This window comes from Corvus cornix, chromosome 7 (assembly GCF_000738735.6).
Source record: "Corvus cornix cornix isolate S_Up_H32 chromosome 7, ASM73873v5, whole genome shotgun sequence".
Taxonomy (NCBI): Eukaryota; Metazoa; Chordata; class Aves; order Passeriformes; family Corvidae; genus Corvus; species Corvus cornix.
In genome coordinates, this window is record NC_046337.1 from 29,433,206 (window position 1) to 29,460,287 (window position 27,082).

At 40.6% G+C, this 27,082-nt stretch overlaps 1 long non-coding RNA gene across 3 annotated transcripts in view; it reads right to left on the reverse strand.

The window, feature by feature from the left end:
- LOC104693745 overlaps positions 1–27,082 on the reverse strand; it is a 109,422-nt gene that overhangs the window by 12,986 nt on the left and 69,354 nt on the right. For all 3 annotated transcript variants that reach the window (XR_752608.3, XR_005602409.1, XR_002047341.2), the window contains 2 exons: positions 12,304–12,395; positions 3,413–3,554 (listed from right to left, as the gene is read on the reverse strand). This is a non-coding gene — a long non-coding RNA (uncharacterized LOC104693745). The remainder of the gene's footprint in view (positions 1–3,412; positions 3,555–12,303; positions 12,396–27,082) is intronic.

Genomic DNA, 27,082 nt, shown 5'->3' on the forward strand with positions numbered 1-27,082 from the left:
TCCATGACATTGAGATAGAAATCTTGTACAAAGTGTGGTGATGCTGTCTGTCAAAAAGAAGTCCTCATTCTAATAATTCCAGGAATTCAGCCTCACTTTAAAGAGCAGTGAGGTTTCTCTTCTGCAGCTCCATGCTCTCTGGAGGCTATTTCTTGACAAGTTGAGTATGATGGCTTCCAGTTTTTATAAAGTATGTCTCTTGCCATCACTGTACATGGCTAATTGCATTTTATAAAAATGGTTTGCAAGTGATTTGTGAGGGAGATATGCATTATAGCTTGCACTTCATGTTCATTTCCAAATTCATTTATCTCACATAAGTGTTTTCTAAAAGTCAAGAAGTAAAAAATATAACTAGGAGTAGTTTTCAGAAGCCTATTACTGCAAGTTCTTCTTCAGGGAAATGAACAAAATAAAGTTTAAATGCTTCTTCATTGCCAATAGTTCCCCTTGATCCAATTATAACTTCTTTACCTATCGTTACACAAGAGTGATTCAAAGATAACTGTCCAGATTGATCTGAGAAGAAATGCATTAAAACATTTATGTTATTACAATATACACAAAATGCATTAAAGTAATGAGACCAGCCTGACAGAAACTCACAAAATCAAAGACTTTCACAGGGGAGGTTGAAATGCCATTTTTAACACACCCAGCAGAGAGATTACAGCTTTTGCAGAAGATGAAATTACATGCTTTTTTCAGACTCCCTAATAAAGAATCACTCAGGCATATTGTAATGGTTCCAAAATTATATGGTATTTTGATCCTTTGCATTTGTCTTTGTATTATGTAAGTTAGATTTCTATCAACATTTCAACACCTTGTCTTAGTCAAATTATTATATTTTCATTACTTTTTCTTTTTCATAGGAGTAGCAGTATGTATTATTAACTGTCTCAGTTCTAGAGAACCTTTCTCAGGAAATTAGTGGGATTTTGGTTTCAGCTTGGTTTTAGAATAGCAGTAAAGTATCTTTAGATATATTATCAAAAAACTTTGAAAATTAGCTCTTAAAAACTAAAGTCAGCTGAAAGGCCATTGGTAACAGCACAAAATCCTCAGATTCTTCCCTCAGAAGCAGTTTCTCCGGCTCCAAGCCCCTAAGTTTAGGAATTGCAGCATGAGTGCTATTCAGTACTCAGCACAAAGTCATACCTCTCGATGAACAAGAAGTTTTTACTGTCAAAGCAATGGTGAGGGATAAGATGGAGGTCTAATAAATACAGTGGATGAATTAAGAGATATGAGTATTAAATATCAAGAAAAATCTGAGCATTTACATTTTCTCTAATGCTTTTTTTATGTTCATAACCCTTTGCATTGTACTATATTCTCTGAACTAAGAACTTCTGTGTGTCAGAGTAAATGTGAAAGATAAGGTGAAAGTATAATAAATAAAGTAGATGAGCTGAAAGATATGAGTATTAAGCATCAAGGACAAAGCAAAGCATTTTACACTAAAGCCTTTTTAATATTAATTCTATTTCACTACTAATTCAGTCTCTCGGTAAAGTATCCAGCTGGTCAATTGTCAATGAATGTCTGAAAGTTTAGAAAAAATATAAACCAAGTACAAACTATTTTTATAAATGAACAGATAAGCTAAAAATTTATCTTGAGAGGAGATAGCTCCTAGGCTTATCTGAAGTAACTTTTCTGGTGTAGGCACAGGTGAACCTCAGCTCTGATCTGGGGTGTGCCATTTGCACAGTAGGTCTAGGCTGTAGTTTAAGAGGTGCTAACCCCTTCCCATTTGCCCTGTTATTAGATAGCAATCTCAATAAAAGATTGAATTTTTAAGATCACTATGCCACTTCCAGAAAGTACAAATAATCGGTTCTTTCCTGATCCTTGCAGGCCAGGACAAAGGAGGGTTTGGTTGAGTCCTTTGACCATTACAGCCTGTTCTCTGTGAGAGCTGACCTGGACCTTTTGCCATTGTCACTGACAGTCAAACACATGCTGCGGTGACTGATTGGAGATGGGCAACCATCACTCCCCAGGGAAGACTGCATGTTCTGACAATGCTCAGGTACATCCAGGGGCACTTTCTAGGAGAAACAGCCTTATGGACATTAGGGGCTGCATCTGTGTTTCAATGTTACAGAGATTTCAAATGCACTTCTGCTGGCCCATAAAAGTAGCCCGTTCTTTGGCTCATGTTCTAGCTGAGACAGGATGCAGATAGAGAACCTTGAGTTCAGGATTTTATGCTCTCCTCTGAGAGTGTCTGACAAAATTTGCCCCTGAAAACTTGAGCTTTGTCTTGTGCATGTTTACCAAATGCAGCGTGAATGCAGAAACACTTGTGAAAAAATCATTCTCAGCATGAATTAAGCTGTGGTTCAGAATGATGCATTTGAATTTTAAAAAGCTTAATGCTCATTAACTGCAGGGTTTGTTGTGTCTCTGCAAACCAAGACACGTTGCTGCTAAAAACTACTTAGTTCTTGAGGACTGGTTCAGCATAAGAGTAGCATGGAGTATGAAGGGCTATAGTTTAAAATAACTGCTGACGAAGAAACTTCTGTGGGAAACTTGCCAGGCTTATAAAAGGAAAAGATACCACAGCAGAATATAAAAACAGATAAATAATAAATTGCAACTTCTTCTGGAGCTGTGGAGTGTGCTAGTATTTATGGTTTTGAAAGGTTTTATGGAGAAAATATTTTATTTTTTATGTTGTGAAATATATAGCAACATAAAAATGTAATGGTTGGCTTAACCTATAAAGAGTTTTTTAATCAGTAAGTTCCTGACAGAAGGTGGAATTTGTATCTCAGTACAGAATTTTTTTTTTTCTTTTAATTTTCGAAGTTCAGGATGCCTTGAAGTTGCCTGATGTTATAGGATAAATTTTCAAAGCTCCATGCAGGAGAGATGCCAACATGAAAAACATCAAGCAAATGCTGAGTTATGTTTGTGCATCTCCTGTGTTGTGTTTTGATAATTTCTCCCATATATCTGCATAGAGATAGGGTTTGTGAGCACAGTGAAATTATAGATTGAACTGGTTATTTTCCTTCTTCCATGTTATGTGGAAATTAATAAAGTAATTAAATGTTACATTTACTGTTCATTGAATTACTTGGTTGTTTGGTAATTATTAGTGTGATTACAAAGTGACATAAACAACCGTGTGGCTCAAATGTGCAATTATGTACAATATGTGCTGAGCTGACACACACAGAACATATTCCGCTGATTTTGCAGGCAATTAATAAGTGCTCATGCAAAGAGCTTGTGCTAAGAGCTGTAAATACTGCAACAGAGTCCATTTCTTGTTCAGCTTGTGCTTGTGTTTGCACTGAAGCATGCTGCCAGTGAAGTCAAACAGAGGCAATTTGACTTGTTCATTGCTAAATGTAATTTAAGTAGATGATAAAGGCAGTATCTAGCAACTTACTTGTCTTGTTGCTTTGTCTCTCCTGCTGGGGCACCTGTATATAACATCACACTCTTCTAAGAAAGTGATAATATTGAATTACTGGAGATTTTGAGGATTCAGATGATTCTGGCCTTGATTTCTCTAGTAATGTTGCACAATTCTGAAAAAGAGAAATTTTCTATGTTTGTACATGGCAATATTCATGTTATTCTTTCCTATTTTCTGGTCTATTTACTGTAAAATAAGACTACGTGTGACTGACACTACTGTCTGCTCTCTGATTGTAAGAGAGACAGCGTTCTTCCACTTCCTGAAATAATTTTTGAAAAGACAGCAGTTGTTCATCAAAAATGTATGAAGTCATGACTCACAAGGTTGAGCCACAGCTACCCCATAAACTATATGTAGCATTTTGTGTAAACTATGTGTAGCATTTTGTAAGGGAGGTCAGCCACAACTAAACAGTTTTATACCTGCCATCTGGTGGGTTATACCTTTGCTAGGAACAAATAAACACCTGTACATCTTTAATTTATCTGACTGTGAGTATTGAGGCTATCTCAATTCTGCTCCACTTTAACTGCACTGGCCTTGAGCTTGATTTTGCTAGCTGGGATGCATATTGGACTTAAAGAGCTAATGTTGGTAGCAAGGGTGACAGAAAGACACTTTGTCTTCTTCTGTAGTCACTCAAATTATGCAGAAGAGAATGAGCCATCCTAATACCTCATCCTTTCCTCTCCTTTTCCTTTTTCTTCCTACATCCATTCTACACCGTGCTGAAATGTTATGCTTTCCATTGCAGTCAAGTGTTTGGCAGTTTAAGGCTGTGTATAATCCATTCATATGTCTCGACACACTAGCAATTCTCACTAGGCTAGTAGGGAGATAAAGAAGAGCAGCATAAAACTAGGACTGTACGTGTATGTTGCAGACATTTTCTTCCTAAAATCTCTGGAACCTCTGGGATCATATGACCTTGGAGCAAGATCTTCCACCAGTGCCACAGCACAGTAAGTTTGCTTCACCCTAGGCTGATGACTTCAGCTGTGTTTTCTGCATTGGCTCAGTAATGTCTATAAATCTTGCACGATTTGCTGCTAGTGCAGCTCCAGGTGTGGCTTTTGGTGTCACTAGTTACTGCTGTTTCTTCAGTCCCTTTGGCAATTTGAGTCATTTGCTGAAGAACTTGTGAAGACTGATTTATGAGTGCATTTGGCTTCTGCAGAGAAACAAAGCAGAAGGAAGCAAGGGAGGAAGAGGCTTGGTTCTGTGTCCCACACAGCTCTGAATGTGAAAGAGCCAATGCAATTCCAGTCTGTGGGTTGTCAGTACTGCTGTGCTCTGCTGTGCTGCACACACACTGTGACCTTCAGGCCTGTGCTTTGCTGCACAAACCTCTCGGCTGCAGGATAAACATGGACAGCTCTGAGAGCAGAGGAGCCTGTGGCAGGTCCTGCTCTGTTCCGCCACTGCCTCATCTCCATGGCCTTGCCTTTGTCCAGGAGTGCAGCAAGGAGTTGTCATGTGAGCACCCTTGCTGTTTGACAGTGGAAAGGATGAATAGACTCATTTTTGTGTAGAAAAGTCACACAAGAAGTTGAATGACAAAGGGTCAAATCTCTTTTATGGACATGATGTGCTGCACACACAGCAGAGACCCCTTGGGTGTTAAACTGCTCATGGTTCCTACTGTCTAGGACACAAGATTTTCTATGCTAATCTCTTCTTGTAATGCCAGCTCTAATAAATAGCATTCAATTGTCCTCCACAAAACCTGAGAGGCTTTCTTACTGCAATCTTAACAGACCAGCACCTCCTAGTGCAAAACACCCACACACTGAGGGATCAAGAGCAAGAAAATGGTGTTCAAATGAGATAACTGGAATTCTTATACAGTATTGTATGAACTACTAATCTGCACTGTGACTTGGCACAACAAGCCCCAGGTGAAGGTATTCCCTGTGTATTATCATTAGCTACAAGTGAACAAGTACAATGGACCGAGCCAGGTTTTATTGAGTCCTGATTCATTAAGAGGCAAAGAGGCAGGTAGGCTATAGCAAGGAAGTAGGATAAGCCATGCAGGGTATAGCACTCAAATTTAATGCCAGGAAGCAGCTTCTGTGAAGATGAAAAGACAACATTCATCCTGACATTTCTCATGCTTTCAGATTTTTTTTTTTTTTACAGAGTGGCAACCTATGCTATGGGAGGCAGAAAATGGATGGTCTGAGTAGAAAAGCTGTAAAAGAAAGAGCTTCTGCTATGGCCCTGATCTGCCCTGCTGGGTGCACACAATGTGGCATTGTACTAAACCCTCACAAAGTGCTGTTGCCCTCCTAGGTCCGTGGCTTTTTTTGCAGACTTGCAAAATGGTATGCACAGGGATAGTTTTTGAACAATACAATCAAGCTATGTAAAATAGTTTGCAGTCAAACAATTAGGCCAGGGCTCTGGACCAGATTTAAAGAATTAGATTTGTCTCTGAATGCTAAGGGGGACAGAGGAGAAACTCATGAAGAAAGAAAGTAGTGTTAAGGTAATACTAAGCCAGTTTATGGGTTCATTTTGTAATTGCCATGTTCTTGTTGTAAAATGCTTAGAAAAGCAGAAAAAAAAATCAGTGTCTGCTCTTCTTTCACCTCTTGCCTTGCTTTATTTTGTCAGCACTATGATGTGACAGACAAAGACAGAGATGAGAAATCTCTGATTTAGCCGTTTCTCAAGCACAGCAACCACATCCACTGCTTGAGAGCTTGCACTCCAATTCTGATGTATGTATCAGGACATGGAGTCATCATACTGGTTTTGCTCATGGGCAAAACTCTTCCAGATTTTCAGTGATATTTGTGTGAATGCTTTCCTTAGCTCTTTTCTGCAGACCCCAACAAAGTAGTCCCTTGCACTCCTAGAAGTGAGTGAGATACAGAAGATCAATCCTGTAGACCTTTACCTGCCATCCTGGGTAACCTTTCCTTTCAAGAGGTCTGTGTGTCTTTTTCCATTAGAGAGTTACTCTTTTCCTCATTTTACTGTGGTAAATTTTGTGCCTGCTCAGTGGGCTGGTGAAAAAGCAGGGCTTACCACATACTTTAGACATGGATCTTGTCTCTTTCTGGACATCTTTTTGAAAAAATGGTGGTAAACAGATACGGAAAAGTCAGAGGATACAACTTTCACTGGTGTGATGATGTCACTTTATGCTGTTGTTTTTCAGCAGAGAAACCAACATGGTGTCACCTTTCAAGGGTGCTTTGCTATACCGAACACCATCTACCATTAATTTCTGTGGCACCGGAGTCAAGGGGAATGCTTTTTTGACCTCAGTTTGCTCTGGACAGGGTCCATGGTGTCCAGCAGTGAATTTATGGTGCCACCTAAACCCTTCAGAGTATGCATGAGTCATCTCTGTGGTACTGAGGCAATCTCAGTAAATAAGAAGAGACAGCTTCCTTCTCAACAGGTGAACCAAATCCCCAAAGTAAATTTTTTTTACCCCAAGGAAGCAAAAGGTTAATATGAACTGCTCATGGTCTTCCATGAATCAAATGAAGTAATCCCATGACTGAGGTTTAAAAGCATCAGTAAATTAGAAGGCTGTAGTGTGCAGATCAAAAAGAGGGTTATCAAAGATTAATAAAAAGAGAGAGAGGCGAGAGAGGGAGAGAGACTCTGCTAGAAATCCTCTCATAACTCCAACTAACCTGGAGAGTACAGTTCACCTACTTGGGGCCCAGTTAACACAGACCATTGTAGAGCTCAGGGCAACAATATAAAAACAGCAGAAGGAAGACATAAGATAATTTGAAAATGTGGAAAATAAAGTAAAGAAAAAAACCAAAATGAGGAATGAATTGAGTATATGAGAATATGAGGAGGAAAAAATGTAAAAATCTAAGAAGAAAACTTCTCAGCTATTTTATCTCACATGAAGCCTGGTTATTTTTTAATACCAGCTCTATCTGAAAGGCAAATTATATAATGAAAAGAAGTGGAAAACAATTTTTTTTCTGGAAAGTCATTCACTAGATGGAATGAAAAACTGATTTCTTAGGGGAAAAAAGCTGGTCATGCAAAGGGAAAAACTTTGTATCACAGAAGGAGTAGTGAAGACTGTGAAACCAACACATTTTGTGTTCTCTAATGGTGATGAAAATTTCCCCAGGCCAAATCAAATTGCCAGGAGTATTGCAGGGGACTGGTTATGTGTCCTAATTTTTAGCTAGCAACAGAAGTCCTCTACACCCCCTGTGCTTCGTATTAAACAGTGTGAATTAGATCATGCCACACCATGCAGGGATGGGATTTAGGAGCTACTGTGCAAGGCAAACAATGAACTGTGTCCTTTTTCAATGGAGATGTCACACCAGTCCCCAGACCAACAAGGCTTTCTTCTTGCAAGTTCTTGCACATGCCTTACTTGGTCCACTTGGGCAGAAGCCATGCTGTCTTAATAAGATGGAATCTTTCACTCACAACATAAAACCAGACCAAACCCACAGTTATGCTATTGAAACATTGCATTTCAATTACTTTGCATGCATTTCAATTACTTTGCATGCTTGCCTCTGGTTAAAATTTTATTGAAGTGAGCAATCTTCAGGAGCTCATATTTTGCACAGCAATCTGTGTTGCCAAGCAGCAGCTGGAAGAGCAGAAGAAGGAGCAGAAAACCAAAAGACAATGCAGAAGGAATTTCAAAACACTGTAGAGGGGTGAAAGAAATCTCATACCTAATTTGTTTTTCATAGATAATTGCTTATGATTGAAAAGCGTGGGGAGAAAATGTTAACATTTGAGTTGGAACAGGCAGATTAAAACTTCCATCTCACAGTGGCTGTAAAAGTGCTGACCTGCCAAGGCTGCAGCTGGATCAGGGTCCTGGCAGATCAAGGGAGTGTCCTGGCACAGCTCTCAGCTGCCATGCATGACACCCTGCCAAGCTGGAGTGGCTCTGTGCTGAACAGGAAATCTCTGCATTTCACATCACCACAAAAATAAGCAGAGCAGTTTCATAGGGGAGGGAATAGATGGCACGAGGAACAAAACACACAGCAAAGACCTGCATATTTCATGAGGTCTCATGTTCAGTAGAAGTCCCAGTATACAATGCTCTGATGTATCATCTTTCTGAGAGTTTGGCTGTAATATGAGAGAGTACATGATCTTGGATTGTGTTATCACACACAGCAAACGCTTTTGAAGGGTTTTATCTTAGAAAGCAGATAAAGGCCTTGACCCTGTGAAGAGTGTTGTGTGTAAGCCCTCACTGCTGGTACCCGGCAGCTGCAGGAGCTTGTGCTTGTTAGTACCTGCAACACTGAAAGACCCTGGCCCATTTCCCCCTTTTATTCCAGCTTAGCTGAGCTCTGCTGGTGTGTCTGCTCTGCTGAGGTTAGAGCCTCACTGCCCATCTCCTAATTCCCTTATATCCCCTTAATTTCTCTAGTATTTTAAATGCTGTGCTGGATCTCTGTCTGCATAGCCTGCCCTAAAAGTTATGTGCATGTATAGGGTAGGCCAGTCAGTAAACTGCCTCTGCATGTTTATCAGTGAGGAGATTAACCCCTAATGCTGACACTTTTGGGCAAGGTTGAAAAGGATGCATTCAAGTCAGCACATCTCCAGCCTAGTACTTTTGCTTTATTTTCAGTTTTTCCTGTAACTTATCACAGATTTAAATGATGCCATCATCCTTATTGTCCATCACTGGAAGTTCTTTCAGTGACCAAGAAAAGGATGGCTTCTCCCTCCTTTAAATCTCTTAGTCAAGACCTGATCCATGCCTGTGCAAGTGCAAATGAAGTGCCCTCCTGCCTAAGTGAGCATTGGACTGGATCCTGAAAGGAGACCTATTCTCATCTTAGACTGTTTAGTCACCTACATTTCTTTGTTGTTTGTTGAACTTGCCTGCAAACTGCTGGAAAACCTGGACTGCACATAATTGTGCAGATTGAAGTCATGTTAGAAAGTCATCAGCTAACAACATCAGTGAATATGTTCAGATTTCCCTCTAATGTGATCCCTCTAATTTATTGCTGAAGCATCATATTTGATTTTTCAATGTGCAAATAATTAAAAATAGCGATTTGAATAAGAGAGCCAGTGGTTCAATTAGAAAACTGTACTATGTGCTGGAAAAAAAAAAAAAGATATATGTATAAAATGCAGCACCATGGAGATAACAGGTAATTAACTTTTAAAAATGCACTTGAATCTGTCATTCAGTTACAGAAGTTGTCCAAAATATGGTGAATAACAAATCAAAACAATTGTTCCTCACTATTACTATCAATTCAATTAAAGTCTAAAACAACTTCTCATCATGGCTATTCTGAAAGCTTTGAAAACTGCTGTATTTCAGCATTTCTATTCATGGTCTTCAGCTTCTAGAAATTCATTTGAGAAAGCAACCAAAAAACTGAAACATAAACCACTATCAACTTTGTATTCTGAGAGAAAGACATTTCACAGTTTTATATCTACATTAATCACCAGCTGTCAGTTAAATAGCTAAATAGGACAACTCTAAATGCACCAAGATTTCACTGCTGATATTTTGAATTTAAATCACCCGTCACTGCCATTCTATAAGCCAACAAATATTACTCCTATTTTCTGCAGCAAAGTCGTGTTCCTAATTTCTTCTGAGCCTGCACTGAGGTTATGTCCAGCATGGTATTAGAGGTCATGCTGTTACAGCCAGATGTCAGCACATGAAACAATTCCTGCTGTATTTCAGATATGATACAATAGCAAGATTCTACCTCCTAGAAAATATCTATTAGTACAGCAATGGCTCTGTTTATTTGTGGCCCAGGTTTTTCATTGTTCCTAAGCTTTTATTGATTTTTTTTCCTCTATGTTGTGTTTTGATTGCATAAATGCATGCAGGCCTCAGTATGCATCTGGAGAGGTATTTGTTATTTATACTGCATGTGGTCACCAATCTAGTTATAAAACTTCAGTCACCCAGCCAGGGAGCAGAAACAGTCTCTCACAAGCTAAACATCCATTTGCACAGTGTGCTCCATGCATAGATAAAGCCAGGACTCTCAAAATGGGCACAGGCTGGATTATGCATTAAAAGATCTTTGTACTCCTACAGAAGATACTTAAACCATGACCACTAGAGCTGCAAGGAGATTGCCCTGCAAAAAAGACACCTCAGTCCACCCCACTTCCCTCACACCCGATTTTGCTAGCTGGCCTGTCCAACAGTTGCTGCTCATACACCTTTTGTCCTGAAGAAAGGAGCAGAATGAGAAAGGCACCTGCCAGTGCATGTGTTCCATGGCAAGGTCAATGTCTGGCAGAGACATGCTCAGCATGGAAGGCTGGGGTAATATCTTAGACGGAATGTGAATGTCATGAGAGAAGAAACGACAGTGCCATGCAATAGGATTGTGCCTTTTCAGAAAATGTGGTTTTTATGGTCACATATTTAAACAGTGTGTATTTGACGCCAGGCTGCTTCTTAAAGATCTCACTTTACCTAAAATTTGGCCTACATGCCATCAAAATTTTGGGTCTAAGTTGCTGTTCAGCTGTCTAAGGTGCTTCTAAGGTGCTGTTTGCAAGTTACATATAAGTAACCCTTGAGATTTTTACTCCACAAATCGAGGTAGTTTGCAAACCAAATTCTCTCCTTTGAAAGTGTTAGCGGCGCCTTTTGTACACAAAGTACTTATTTTTGTTGCAGTTGTGATAACAGTGAAAGAGAAATTGAACAGGTGTGGTACAGCAGAGAGAAAAGCCTTGATTTGACATCCTCAAATAGTTTCAATCAACAGGAACATCCAGCATCTTACAGAATAATCTAATGTTTCCTAGTGCAAGTATTGATGAATAACAGCTCACAAATTCGGAGTGGCACATCCCCTCTCTGATTGTAATTGCCACCAAGTGCCTTTGCAAAGTGAAGAGCATGTGCCTGTGTGTTTGCACACCTGCTGAAGAAACCCAGGCTCTGACAGTGGTCTGATTATCAACTGCACAGCTGAAGCTCTACTTTAACTACAGAGGGTCTAAATAACTCATCATTGCATATGCTGGAGCAGCAGTTATTGAGCATGGCTGGGTAGGACAAGACTCACCTGTCTTCACTGACTGCCCTAATCCATATTTACAACTGTAGGGATAATGGTAAAGATGTGCACATAATAATTTTCTAATATGGAATAATTATAAATGATTAAAATAATTAAATAGTGAAAAACCTTACAAAGAGGCAGGCCTTGTTTTCACAAGAGTGTTGTTACATCTGGAGTATCTCTCTGTCTCTAGTTAATACATATTACATGCTTTTGTGTAGATTAATTCCCTATTTAATGTATTTTTTCAGTGAATAAACAAAGCACAAAGAGTTGTGCCGTTCTTCTATCTACCTTATGAAGAGTTAAAGCCTCTTTATTTTATGCTGAGCTGGAATAGAGTTGAGCAGGTTCTTTCCTATTCTTAATGACTTTTTATTCTGACAGTTAAAACTTCCAGTTAGGAATTTGCTTTGAGCTGAACATCAGAATCATTAGGGTTGGAAAAGACCTCCAAGATCATCCTGTCCAACCTTTGACCAAACATCAGCTTGTCAACCACAACGCCAAGTGCCATATCAAGCTGTTCCTTGAACACTTCCAGGGATGGTGACTCCACCACCTCCCTGTGCAGCCCATTCTAATCCCTGACCATCTTTCAGCAAAGAAATTCCTGATGTCCAAACTGAACCTCCTCTAGCAAAGCTCGAGGCTGTTTCCTCTTGTCCTGTTGCTAGTCCTGAGAGAGGAGACTGAGACTCACCTTTCAGGTGGCTGTAGAGAGTGGTAAGTCCAACATGAACAAACCCACGATATTCTGAAATCAACCGGAAAAAACGCAAACAACCAAACAACCCCACAAGACCTACTTACATGACGAAGTAGTTCAATCCTCAAAATGCTCCATTGCTTTGTGTCCTCCATATTGGAATTTTCCTCTCATTTTTAGCCTTCTTCTGCATATTCTAAGGTAGAATAAAACATGATTTTTTTAAAAGGTTGAAATAAAGGTTGTTGAAAAATTTTGTTTGTGAATCCAAACTCACTACCATTCAAAAATGGTAGGAGGTTTATATCTGCCCCCAGCAAAGACACTAGAAAGCAGTTCACAGTGGGTGAATATTTTGAGTAAGATTATGTGGAAATGGGTTATTTTACCTACATAACCATTTTGCAGCCTGATTCAAAGGTTGCTTGTGTAACCTGAAAAGCTTGCCATGGTTGAGCATATACTGTATGTTGGATAACTTTTATGAATTTTGTTTGCTTTGGAAAACAAGAATAAATAAATACTCATTATATCTTAATAAACCTATCAATAAATCTATTCCATTTAAAAGTATGCCAACAATCTTGAAAGTTCAAAGCCAATCTTCTAAAAATTGTGCAAACATGACTTATCCCAAGGTATTGTGCAGCTGGAATGTTGGGTCTCACCTCACTTCCATAAATCTAGAGTTATCCTTTTGTTATCATTTGCTCTTTTCACAGAAATAATTTGTCACAAATTAAGTTCTAACAAATTGCCTTGCTATCTTTGCTGCACAATCAGTTCTTCCAAACTACGTGCACAAACCTTTGGAAAGGTTTACAGAGATTGATGTGGTGCATTGGATGTGCATCAATAAGCCAAAATTGCTACATGTGATTGTTTTATAACAATTATCACAGGTATTTTAAAGACAGCTTTTCTTTCTTTTGGAACATGCGGGCTGGAAAAAGAATCAGCAGAATTTTAAACAGACCTTATGATTATGACTAAAGTATCTTTTCAGAGATCTATACATTTCAGCCTGCACCTGTTTCTCTTAGGAGAAACTAGTCTTTCCATGCTCTATGTTATTTTCTTTTTTTTTTTTTTTCTCCAGTCTCTGGTTTCCCATTTATATTTGTATCCCTCTTTTAGGGCAGGGGATAACCTCAAGCAGAGGGGTTACACAGACTTTCTGGGACCCATCATGTGTTTATCCTCTGATGTCCTGTGGACTTTCAAGTGATATTGCTCTTTTTCAGCTCCTGGTCATACCCTGACAGAAATATTTAGTGTGCACATTTATATTCTTTCCTCCAGGATGCTCACTCACAAGACTGTCATACCCACCTCAAACAAAAATATATGCCCTCAGGAGCAGGATAATCTCCTGAGTGAGCAAGCCCAGGGTTTGAAAGGGTGAACTATTCCCATGCAGACTCTGACCACAGGATGTCAAACTTGCTTTAGCATTTGCAGGGAGCAATTTGCATAGCACCAGGCTTCACTGTAAAGGCTTCTTTTTTCTGTTTATATCAGCTTGCTAGCTTTAAAAGAAAAGATTTAGTTGCTGTCCTTTTTTAATGGATTCTGCTAGATGTGTGTTGCCTTTGTGATCCTCCAAGCTGTTACAGGTTAGCCAGACCCTATGTAGCTGCCCAGGATCCCTCCAAGAGGATACCTGCAGCACAGGCCCAGGCACTGGTGGCCCCTCAGTTCTGGAAATCAAATTTGCACTCCTAACATGCTTGTTCAAAACCAGAGGCAGATTAAAGGCTTTGTACATATAGTTCGGCCTGAGCTTCATTGGGTCCACCGAGTTCAGTGGGGGCAGGATTAGGACTGAGCATTTGCAGATTCTGAAAACAAAAGCAATGCCTGTAGGGCTGCCTAGGATATCCCCACATTTTGAGTGACATCAATTTCCTGCTGTGCACGCAGGCAAAACCTGCATCTCCTCGGTAAGGCAGAGAGCATAATATTTATTTTATGCCTGGAGAGCAAGCCACCCTGCTGGCTCCTTAAGATGCACATTAGATTTATGTCTTCCTCTAGGAATTAATGAAACTTCAGGAATTATGATGAATGATATGGAATGATTTATGAATGTCCATCACACGTTAGTTGTTTTGCTTGTTGAGGAAGTTTCCTGGTTTTATGAATGCTGCTTTTGCAGGTTCATTGCCTCTTATATATGAACAATAAATGTCCTGTTTCATGGTGGAAAAATGGCTTGATAAAAAAAAAAGGCAATGTCATAAGGAACATTTATAAACAGCTTCAGTGTAAAGCTGTGATCTGATAACAGCCATTCAGAAAAAAACCCAAGGAACTGTCACACTGGAAAGAGTCCTTCAGAGTAGAGCAGTGACATATAATAAAAACCAGTGCTCATATTGTGGATTGGGAACTTGCTGCTTGACCCTACTTGTTATAAAGCTTGATCCTTCAGTCTCTGATCCTTCACACTTAAAGCCAGTGGGAGTTTTTGATCTACTGCTAAGCAAATCATAGGACTTTAGTGGAATTAATCTTTGGCTTTATATGTCAAATTAAGCACATGTGTGGAGGAGTGACAACAGAGAGCCAGAGCCCACCTGAATTAAAACATTCAATAGTGAACTGTGGAGTGGAACAGCCTTTGTGGCATTTGCTTTCATGGGGAGATGGATGCCTTTTGTAAGCTCAATATCTTTTTTCATACCAGGGCAGGCACTCAGTGCTTGTGGTCGCGTTTCCAGTATTGTTATGGGCCAGGCAGATCCAGCCCTCCTCACTTTCACACAATGAATTTTCCCCTAATTTAATGGCTCTGGGATTTTGATCATTTTCTGAGAAATAATCCCTGAAAAAAACTGTCCTGTTGGCTAGGTTTGTAGTGATGATTCCTGCACTGTCTAATTATATTCTGATTTATCAGATTTGGGCTGTAGACCATATCACAAAAAAAAACCAACCCCCAAAAGAGTTAAACTGTTTGAAACAGTTAAACTGTAATGAAAACACCTCTCATGCTTCCTCCTTCCTTTCAGCATAATATGGGATTGCAGTCTGGGTAGCATACCTAAAATACTGTATCGATTAGCCTTGCAAACGAAAAAGACTTCCTGAGATACTGTTCTCATCCTCCTAATGGAGCTTAATTCTTTGAAATATGAAGTTGCATAAAGGCAAGTTTAGCAATTGTCCTGTGTTTTGGATTTTCCCTCAGTCCAATGTCCTCAAGGAAATGGAACACAGCATTAGGATCTGAAGACTTTGGAAAGATTTACCATTCAAAATAGCCAGCCTCAAAACACTGTTCCTGGGAGGGGCAGGGCACAACATGAAGACGACTGATGCCTTCCCACTTTGGTGTCACTTTTTATACAGTTCATGACACTTCTGGTACTTAAGTGGCCAAATCACATACAGCCTGTACACCTGCCTGATCTGGTTCTGCAAAATGCTGCTCTTTGTAACCTGTTTATGAAAGGGACTGTTGTTACCTAAGGGAAGTTAATAAATACCTAGCCACTGCTATCGTGTCCTAGTTCCTTTAACTCAGTGATCCTTGAAATATCTTTCTCTGAATTTTATGTTGCTTAATGAGAATTATTTGAATAGCTAGGTCCCACTTCCTAGCATGAGGATTTCTCAGTCCTAGGGTGCATTAGAGTAAGTAGTAGTGGATATTCATAAAAGCTTACTTTAATTAAAACATGGTGTGAAATTGAGATATACTGTGAGTAGGATCAAATTGGATAAAACCCTCCAATAACTGTCTTTTTCTGTCATCAGCACCATGGCTCTGTGTTCTCTGTTTTTGCTCCAAACTCTAGATTGTGTATAGGGCACTAAGTCAATGAGGCTTAGAAAGGATTTTTTAGATGAAAAAGTCATCTTTAATTTCAGTTATAGTGCCTGTTGATCCCCAGAACAAATATTAACTCCTCAGGAGATGCCATAGCTTTATGAGCAGGAAAGCTCTTCTAAATTACATTATATACTCACATAGTCCTTAATAAGGTGGCATAAAATGTTAGATGCTAGATCTCAGCAGAGATCTAGACTCTGGTGTTCAGAACAGAGCTATATATTTTTAATTCTGGTAGTGTTGATGACTGTGTGATATTCCATGAGTTGGAGGTCTGAGTTGTGAGTTTCAAAACTATGGGGAGACATCTGTGCATTTTACAGCCTGGAAAGAACCTAAATGTGATCACAATCTATTTTGGAGCTTAGGAATCCCTACAAGACAGGGACCTCTTTTAGATGTCATACAGCTCAATCCAGACAGGATACAACTTGGTGTATAATGACAAAAGCAAATAAAATTGGATGTATTACTAATTATGTAGGAACATTTCTATTAGTTTAGTTCATAAAGCATATTTTTCTATATGTGTTAGAATCTTGATTTTTCTTACTATAAAGTTCACCATAACATTCCTGTCAATATTACTAAATTCTATTGGACTTCAGCTGCAGTTCCCTTAAAAAAATCTTTTCTTGTATGCTGTGCAGGGCTGTGCCAAATTCATCTGGGCAAGTTTGTAAATTCTGTATTTTTGGCACTTTCTTTATTTTTGTCCTGGTTTCTAGGTCTTTAAATTAAGATATATTTCCCTTACTGCTGTTGAACAACAGTGTGAATTATTGTCACTTGTATTTTGTAAACTATTGAACAACATGAGCCTGATTTCTGTCTCAAGAGAACTAGTTTTGGATATATAACAACTGCAGGATGTATTGCAAAAACGTACAACTGCCTAACATAAGCCCTTTTCTTTCCACCTCTTCTGTCTTGCAATTTGTGATCTTTGTGACCACAAGGTCACTGCAGCTGAAATTCTGACTTTGTTCAGGGAGATAAAGGCATAGGTGAATTTGTTATGGTCTCATTCACTCTCTCACATACAAGCAAGAGATCCTATTACTCTCATTTCTTTCCATATTTGAGATAAATGTGTTCCACGCTGTCAGATGCAGACTTTATCAAGAAAAGTGTAATCAAAGCTACTGTAAAAGAAAAGCACGGGGCAAGCCAACCCGCTCAGAAGTAGCAGCAAATTAAAGATGTGGTTACATTGCTCTGTGCTGCTTTTGTGAGTAGATGCCACTTGGCAAGATTTCTCATGAAAAATATTTACTAAGTTACTTTTAACCATTGAATTAATCTTGAATTACTGAATTATTTTTCAAAATATGACATTGTGTTGGTCTGAAATGAAGGCTTTGACAGTCTGTAAGAAATTTTAATCTTAATTTATGTAAAGCATATGGCAAAAAGTAACTAACATAGGCTTGGTGTGTATGTCATCATTTCACTGATACCCAGAGAGCTCTGCTGATTCGCTGTGGTCCTGAAGTACAAATCCAGGTATATGCCTAAAAGTAAGGTGTGCCTGATGTACCTGTGGACTGGCCATGGTGCACCCAGGCTGTGAGCACACCTGCTCTGGCCTGCCTGGGGCACTTTGGAGTGACCGAGGGGGACCCAGCTGAGGCTATAATTTCCTTTCGTTCATACTTAGTGGCTTTAAACACCGTACTGGCAAAGCCCCACACTGAGGCTTTCTCACTAAAACTCTTTCTCAACAGCTTCTGTCAGATTCCAGGTTTTCCTGGCATTTAGTAAAAGCAGGCCCACAGAGTGTGCTTTGTGACTCTGCCTTCTCAAGGCAACTCTCTGTGATTTTTGAGAATTAACAGGTTAATGTAAACTGTTTAACAGCAAGGCTTGTTTTTTACTCCCAAATCCTTCATTTCTTAGTGATATGCCCCAAAAATCTGCAATCCTGTAAAGTTCGTATCAGTGGTCTAAACTGCATGTACTCAGGGAGAAAGAAGAAAAAGTAGCATGCAGGTGACCTGTAGGCTACACAAACTTTCTGTCAAGGGACAGTGAAATTAAGCTGATTTAGTCAGAAAGGATCCTTTATGATTGCTAATAGCTGTGGTTTTGGATTCATTGTGTATAATTGTCCAGGGGTCAGTGAGGGCCATTCCCAACTCCCATATGTGCAAAATCCAGTTGTTCATTATGATAAGAGAAGCAAACTTTATTTGGACCTCTGCCAGAGATTACAGCAACGTCATCCTCTCCCTCTGTTTTTCATATTACCCAGTGTGTTTATTTGAAAAGCCAAGTACATCTCTTTCTGAAGAGGCAGGAAGATGGTAAGCCCTGCCCTGAAGAGTTTGTAATCTGAATATCTAACTGAAAAATCATGAAAGAAAAAGTATAATATCCATATTTCCCCGTCCCATGTTTGCAGTCTCTTTAAAAACAGCTTGAGCTCTAACCATGGCAGAAAAACTTGCAGGACTGTCAAATGACCTCAGGGAACTTATGTTTGTTTCCATGACTGCAATTTAACTGCGTCTAAGTGCAGACTAAAGGGATGTCTCTGTGTCCCGGAGCTCTCCTTTGTGCTGGCATTAATAGTTGAAGGATTGTACAGGGAGCCACCTCACAGAGCCAATGTTTTAAATGATCTGGTAATTTTTTGTCAGGTCACTTTTTCAACCAGACCACTTCCCTGGCCCAGCTTCCTCTTCCTCTGCAATCACAGTGTCTGCTCTACACATTGGCCAGGACTTGGCAAGTTGGAGCTTCCTTCCTAGTAGCTATCCATGCTTAAATGAGATTAATCTGACTGTGAGTATGCAGATGGAACTCTCACATTTTACATATGGGCAGTATCCAACCCAGAGTAAATATTATCAGGGAGTTCATGGAGATGTTTTTGGCAGGAGCAAAGGGAGGAGTGTTCCTTGGCTAGTTTTGTAGCCCAGTAAAGGTCAAAGAAGTCCACAGACCCTAGAATGGCTATCCAATGTCACTGGGGTCCCTGGGAGTCTGGTGTCAAGGCATTGTGTGATATTAAAGACCCACTGTATTGGAGATGGCCTATGAAATGAATGTGGAAAAACCCCCAAATGAATTCCAATGACGTCTGTAGCTGTTGCAGCTACAGGAGTCCAGACATGTAATGCTGATGTTCCTGAGGGCCTCAGAAACCTTATTGTGATGGTGTTCAGGGTCAAAGATGGCCAGTACTTTTAAGTTCCTGCTTTTTGAAGTCAGACTTGTCATGCTTGGGGTCCTGATTTATGATTTTTGAACATTTAGGTTGGCAGCAGAGAGAAAAGACAATCTCTAACTTGATTTAAGGAAAAAAAGGCTTGTCTTTGGCCTCTGTAATTTGTATTCCTGCCTGAATACAAATGCAGACCCCGAGCTACTTTCCCAATTCTACCCCTTGGCTCACCTGTGTCAGTAACTTTGTGTTCCCACCTCTGCTTCAGGAGTTTCTCCTGGCTGGGATCTGGGCCTGCCTCCCAGACCAACCAGCTTGCTGAAGGGGATGGGATCCTCATCAGTCATCGTCCCGTGGCTGATACCCCCCTCACAGACAGATGGAGATCTGAGTCTAGTCACTAGTCCAAGCTTCCAGATATTTTCCTTCATTCAGGATGACGATGATGATGAGCAGAGTGATATATTTTTCCCCTGTATTTTTTTCCCCAACTGCTGTTACAGAATTTTTATCTTTTATCATTAAAAAGGCAACCATTCATCAAGCAAATCTGGTGCTTCTCAAAATACCATAAAGCTAAAGGCAAAAAAATCATAGGAAAATAGATGTAACTGTTTGTTTAGTTTACCTTTATGTCCAAAGTGACTAATTGATTTTAAGTGATATTTTATGGAAATAGTTGATATCCAAAGCTAAAACCTCATGTAACAAATCTCAGCACAGATGGTATTGTGGTGGCAATCAAAAAAAGTGGCATATAGTAAATGAGTAGAGGAGGTTTCAAATCCAATATAGTAAGTCTTGAAAAATGGTTGAAAAAACAACACTTTATATGTTCAGAAATTAGACAGTTGGCATCTGATAGAAATAACACAAAACCTGGCCTTAAATGTTTTCATCTGCCAAACTGAGCTAAAGATATGTGGTAGGTGTGGAAGTTAACCTTACATAAGCGAGGGCAGATAGTACGCTCTTTGCTGAGTAATAAAATAAACCCCTTAGTCTGTACCTTCTTACACTCTGTGTTATAGAAGGATCTTTTGAGGAATAATATTGAGATGGTGACAATGTTGATTTTCTGGGTAAAAGGAAATACCGGCTTTTAGCCCATGGAACAAACCAGTTGTTTGTGGTGCAACCTGGACACTTCCAATTCAGCAGTTCTGAATTAGTATTCCAGGAATAAAGAGTCTCTCCAAGTTCATAAGCACCAAAACACAAAACCAGACAACACAATAACAAAGCATAAATTTGTGAGTGCAACTATGCCGTGTACGGAAGAGGATGTGACAAGGAAGATTGGCACAGAATTAGAAATGAAGGCTGTAATGGTTAAATAGGTACAACTGGAAAATCTGCCAGGACAGAATACAATTGCTACCAATTCCTCTGCAGAGAGGCTGGAGAGGATGGGTCTATATGGAGCATCTTGGGCTAAAAGATCTGAAAGCTGAACGTTTCCATGGCTCAAGGGGAAGACTCAGCACATTGTGGGATGTCCAGTGGATGATTAAGAGCAAAGACAGCCCACCCAGCTCCAGCAGTCCCTGGGCTATGGATGATTGGCAGCTGAGGGACTGGGAGGGGAAGTGTCAGACTTCATGCCGTGGTCTTCATTTTCTCCCCAGGCCATCTGCCTTCACCTGCTGCTGGAGATTGGCTGCTGGCTTGGACAGATCCTTGGTCTGACCCAGTCCACATTTTCTCCTGTTCAGTGACAGGAGATGAATGTTGTGAAAGTCCTTAACAGCAACAATATGTTTAGCAAAAACTTTGGTGTTCTCCTGGGAGGTGGGCAAGGTTGATGTTTCACAGAACTGGGCAGATTTTTGCAAACTCTGAGGAAATGAATTGAGTATATAATAAATCTAATAAATAAATTTACCTTTCTTTAATGAATAGGAGCATTTTCAGTGTTGGTTTTGGTAGGCATGTACTTTGCGCACACATGTAGGAAAGGATTAGGTTTTGATGGAAAGAAATCAATTCAAACTCATTGACTCTAGCCTCAATAACAATATTCTATCATAATATATTCACATTTTATACTGACTCCACATTAATGCTATTTCTTTTATCTATTCCATTGCTTCTGAGGGATATATTATTTTCTACAAGGCTTTGACAGGCACAGACAAGCATCTGCAGTGGGAAATCCTTTACCTCTTGTTATCTGTAGGTTTTGTTAGCTCTTCTAAAATAAAACTTAGGACAGTCTGAGAGTCATATTCTTTCATATTCTACATGGGTTCTGCAATGAAACAACAATTAAAATAGTGTCTGTAATGCTAAGGTTACTGAATCTCAAGAAGACAGCATTTGTTACAGTTTCAGGATCATTTACAACTTCCATGATAATGGAACTGACATCTAAAGTAATTATTCTCCAAATAAATAATTAAACTGAGTAAAGCAGGGCAATTTTAACTATTTATAGGAGATGTCCCAAAAGACACTAATGGCAATGATTTTTTTTCTTTCAGAAAATGGGTTTACAGAAATTCTGCAAGTCATTACACAGGACAAAAGAAGACAGCAATGTCCTCTGCTTTCACCTAGAAGCCTTGAAGTGGCAATCAGTGGTTTTTACTGCAGTTGAGACAATATCAATGTTTTACGAAAATTATTAAGGAAGTTGGCAATGTCCAAGCCTGTTCTAGTTACTTCTGCTACTTAGACAGATAGAAAATTTTCACTGCCTTGATGGAATGCTATAGATCACTAAGAGTTAAAGGATTTTAGCTAGTACCTTATATTAGCCTCCCTTTGTATCTATTCAAAGAAAAGGAAATTGTTTGACTACTTTATACATCTACAGATTTCTGAGTCTGAAGGTCCATGCTTGACAGTAGACAGAGCTGTGACAGGAACTTGGTTCAATGGTATACAGTATTTCTGCCTGCATCTGAGGCAGTTACTCATCGATCTCTGTATTGCCATTGCATATTTAGGTATCACTGCTGGTAGATGCCAGGATATATCTAAGCAAGTATAAACATCTATTTTATGTTAGGAAAGCCTGTGTTCTAGACTCACTAGATCTCCACTGAATATAAATGAAGCACAGGATGAGGACCCTAGTTGTTGAAATGTATAGTGGGAATGCATATGGTGAGCTGATTCACTGAAGTAAAACAAGGAAAAGCTTCTAATCTGGCCAAGATATTTCTGTAAGAACAGCCATGTGGATTCTGGCTTTTGTGTGTAGAAGAGATGCAGAGACATTTTAGGGTAAGTGAAATATAAAACGCATCACTGTGTTCAAGGTTCATGTAGTAAATTACTCATGCAGAATGCTGAAAGGTGTGTTATTTGCATTCTTCCTATCTTATTACATCAAAATTCCAGTTTCAGTCCTTGGGAAGAGGAACTTATCTTTGTTGTAGACAGTGTAATGATACTCTGGGCAGTGTTAAGGGGACAGAGAAGAATAAAGATTCTATCGACAGGATCTTTGACTTTTGTTGTCTTTTAGTACCACAGGGAACTTTCTCTGCAGCCTGCTAGTGTTTGATTTTTTTTTTTTTTTAGGTAAATCATTACTCGTTAAATATAATTAATACCAAGAAGAATGAGAGAACTCAATTAAACCAATGTCCTCTCGTTTAAACACAAATACCTTGCCAACACTTTCTTTGGAACTACAACATCTCAGGTTTCAAATTAAATCTGACATCTAACTTACCACTTGGGACGCTAAATATATGACTTTCTCTAGAGAGAAACTGTCTGTTCAGTTAAAGTGCTGCTGTACCAGCAGTGACCTACCAGAAGAAGGAAAACTCAGCTCTTAGCCTTGCTGCCAAGCTGCTTTATATAGCATTTGGAAAACATGAAGTTGTTGATCCTGGGAAATGGTTCCAATCTGCTGTTAAAAATTATAAGGGGTGGCAGTGTGGCTCAAAGATTTGCTTGTCTCACACACACACCTCGTGTTATCTTAGAATCACAGAATCACCAGGTTGGAAGAGACCTCTAAGATCATTGAGTCCAACCCATGCCCTAACACCACCTCAACTAAACCATGGCAGTGAGTGCCACATCCAATCTTTATTTAAACACATCCAGGGATGGTGACTCCACCAGCTTCCTGGGCAGACAATTCCAGAACTTTATCACTCTTTCAGTAAAATGCTTTTTCCTAACATCCAACCTAAATTTCCCTTGGTGCAGCTTGAGACTGTGTCCTCTTGTTCTGTCAGTTGTTGCCTGGAAAAAGAGACCAACCCCCACCTGACTACAACCACCTTTCAGGAAGTTGTAGAGAGTGATAAGGTCACCTCTGAGTCTCCTTTTCTCCAGGCTAAACAACCCTAGCTTCCTCAGTCGTTCCTCACAGGGCTTGTGTTCCAAGCCCTTCACCAGCCTTGTTGCTCTCCTTTGGATGCCTTCAAGCATCTCAATGTCCTTCCTGAACTGAGGGGCCCAGAACTGGACGCAGTACTTGAGGTGCAGCCTCACCAGTGTCGAGTACAGGGGAAGAATGACATCCGTGGTCCTGCTGGCCACACTATTTCTGATACAGACCAGGATGCTGTTGGCCTTCTTGGCCACCAGGGCACACTGCTGGCTCATGTTCAGCCGGCTGTCGACCAGTACTCTTAGGTCCCTTTCCCCCTGGGCACTGTCCAGCCGCACTGTCCATCCACACTGTCCCCAGCTTATAGTGTTGCAGGGGGTTATTGTGGCCAAAATGCAGGACTCAGCACTTGGACTTGTTAAACTTCACCTTATTGGACTCTGCCCATCTATCCAACCATTCATTCCTGGTCTCTTTGCAGAGCCCTCCTACCTTTCATCAGATTAACACACGCTCCCAGCTTAGTGTCATCTGCAAATTTACTAATAGTAGACTCAATACCCTCATCCATGTCATCAATAAAAATATTACACAAAACTGGCCCCAGTACAGGTCCCTGAGGGACCCCACTAGTGACTGGCCACCAACTGGATGCAGCACAGTTCACCATCACTCTCTGGGTGTGGCCATCCAGCCAGTTCTTAACCCAGTGAAGAGTGCTCCTGTCCAAGCCATGGGCTGCCAGCTTTTCCAGGAGTTTGCTGTGGCAGACAGTGTCAAAGGCCTTGCTGAAGTCCAAATAGACAACGTCCACAGCCTTTCCTGCATCCACCAGGCAGGTCACCTGGTCATAAAAGGAGATCAGGTTGGTCAAACACGACCTACCCCTCCTAAACCCATGCTGATTGGGTCTGATCCCCCGGCCATCCTGTGGGTGCTGTGTGATGGCACTCAAAATAAACTGCTCCATTACCTTACCAGGTACAGAGGTTAGACTGACTGGCCTATAATTTCCAGGATTGTCCTTCCTATTCTTCTTGTGAATGGGTGTCACACTGGCCAGCTTCCAGTCATCTGGAACCTGACCAGTGAGGCAGAACTGTTGGCAAACGATGGAGAGCGGCTTCGCAAGCTCAACTGCCAGCTCCCTCAGCACCCTGGGATGGATCCCATCTGGTCCCATAGATTTATGAACATCCAAGTGGCTCAGCAGTTCTCTATCTGCTTCCTTCTGGATAACAGAGGGACCATCCTGCTCCCTGACACCATCTACCAGCCCAGGAGGACAGTTGTACTGAGGATAAACAATCTTTCTGCTAAAGACCAAGGCAAAGAAGGCATTATACACCTTGGCTTTCTCCACATCTGCAGTCACTAAATTCCCTCCTGCATCTAGTAGAGAACCAAGGTTGTTTTTACCCTTCCTTTTGCCATTAATATACTTGTAAAAACATTTTTTATTATCCTTGGCAAGAGTTGCCAAATTAAGTTCTAACTGAGCTTTGGCCTCCCTAATCTTTTTCCTACATGCCCTAACAACCCCCTTAAATATTTCCTGAGATACCTGACCCTCCTTCCAAAGGTGATACACCCTCTTTTTATTCCTTAGTTCCTTCATAAGCTCCTTACCCATCCAGGCTGGACATTTGCCTCATCAACTCATCTTTTGGCACACAGGGACAGTCTGTTCCTGTGCCCTCAATATCTCTGTTTTGAAGCACACCCACCCTTCCTGGACTCCTTTGTTTTTAAGGGCTGCTTCCCAAGGAACTCTCTGAGTAAGTCTCCTGAATTGGACAAAGTCTGCCCTCTGGAAGTCCAGTGTGAAAGTTTTAGATGCCTCTCCTTATTTCACCAAATATTGAAAACCCTGCAATTTCATGATCACTGTGCCCCAGACGGCCTCCAACTACCACATCTCCCATCAGCCCTTCTCTGTTTGCAAACAGCAGGTCTAGTGTAGTCCCTTCCCTGGTGGGCTCACTCACCAGCTGTGACAAGAAGTTGTCCTCCACACACTCTAAGAACCTGCTGGACTGCCTCTTCTCTGCTGTGTTACGTTCTCAGTCGGTTAAAGTCACCTACAAGAACAAGGGCTGGTGATCTTGAAACACCCTCCAGCTGCTTGTAGAATAAGTTATCCACCTCTTCTTCCTGGCTGGGTGGTCGATAACAGACTCCCAGCAGGATGTCAGCCTTACTGGCCTTCCCCTTAATTCTTACCCATAGGCATTCGACTTCATCATCATTGGTTTCAATTTCCATGCCATCAAAAGCCTCCCTAATATAAAGGGCCACTCCTCCACCTCTTCTCCCTCTCCTGTCTCTTCTGAAGAGCTTGTAGCCATCCAGTGCAGTGCTCCAGTTATGCGAGTCATCCCACCACGTTTCCGTGACGGCGACTGCGTCATAGCTTTGCTGCAGTACCATGGCTTCCAGTTCCTGTTTGTTACCCATGCTGTGTGCATTAGTATACATGCACTTCAGCTGGGCTGCTGATTTCACCCCTAACTCTGGCTTACCACCCTTGGGCTTGCTTCTGGAGAGCCCAGTTGCATCCTCTTCCCCCTTCAAACCTAGTTTAAAGCCCTCTCAACAAGTTCTGCCAGTTCATGGGCTAAAATCCTTTTGCCCTTAACAGATAGATGGAGCCCGTCTGGCTCCAGCAGGCCAGGTGCCATGAAAATTGCCCCATCATCAAAGAAGCCAAAATTCTGCCAATGACACTAACCCTTGAGTCACTTGTTGATAATGTGGGCTCCCCTGTTCCTTTCATCTCCTGGCCATTAGAGTGAATGGCAGGAACGTAACCTCTGGTTGTATTCCAGATAATTCAGCTCTGTGAAAAGGCCCAGGCCATTAACTTGGGAAATCATGAGCAGTATCTCCTGTTGCACTGCCACCTTGGTTCCAGGGCAATTTGTGGTAAGGGAAAGAAGAGGAATAAGTCTTTAGGTTCCACAAACATTTTAACTTTCATAGCAAAATTTATGCAAAGTAATAATTACTCTCACAGGCAACAAATCCTGCCCCAAAATCCCCAGTAAAATGCTAAACATTAGAACATGCTCTTGAGAATTTTGAGAAATTTGCATTTCATTTTTATGTGCCAGTGATGGCCTGAATCAAAGGGATGTTTGCTGCCTATAAATCATGTTCACCATGGCACTTCCCCTGGCAGAGAGCTCACAGTTAGTGATCCAGAATGTGTTACGATGGCAAGGAAATGGGCATGCAAAGAAAAATTAGTGTTTCTCCTCTTAGCCAGCTTACCCCTGGTGCTGCAGAGCTATCCCAGACCTACTCACACATGCTACATGTGGCAAGTACGAAATTAGGATGATAATGCATGGGCTCCCATGTGCACGGGGCCTGTGTGAGATTGACCTGGCCTCCCAGCCAAAGTTTTGCAAGTTAATTTGAAGCTGAAAGGCTCAATTTGCTTTTGAGGAACTACTGTATAAATCAGAAGCCATGCAAATAGTCAGAGCTATGTACTTCCTGTCTTTTCCCATCCTGTGGACGATTTATAAGCAGTTTAACTGTTAGGGGCCAGTTCTTACTCCCATCTCAATT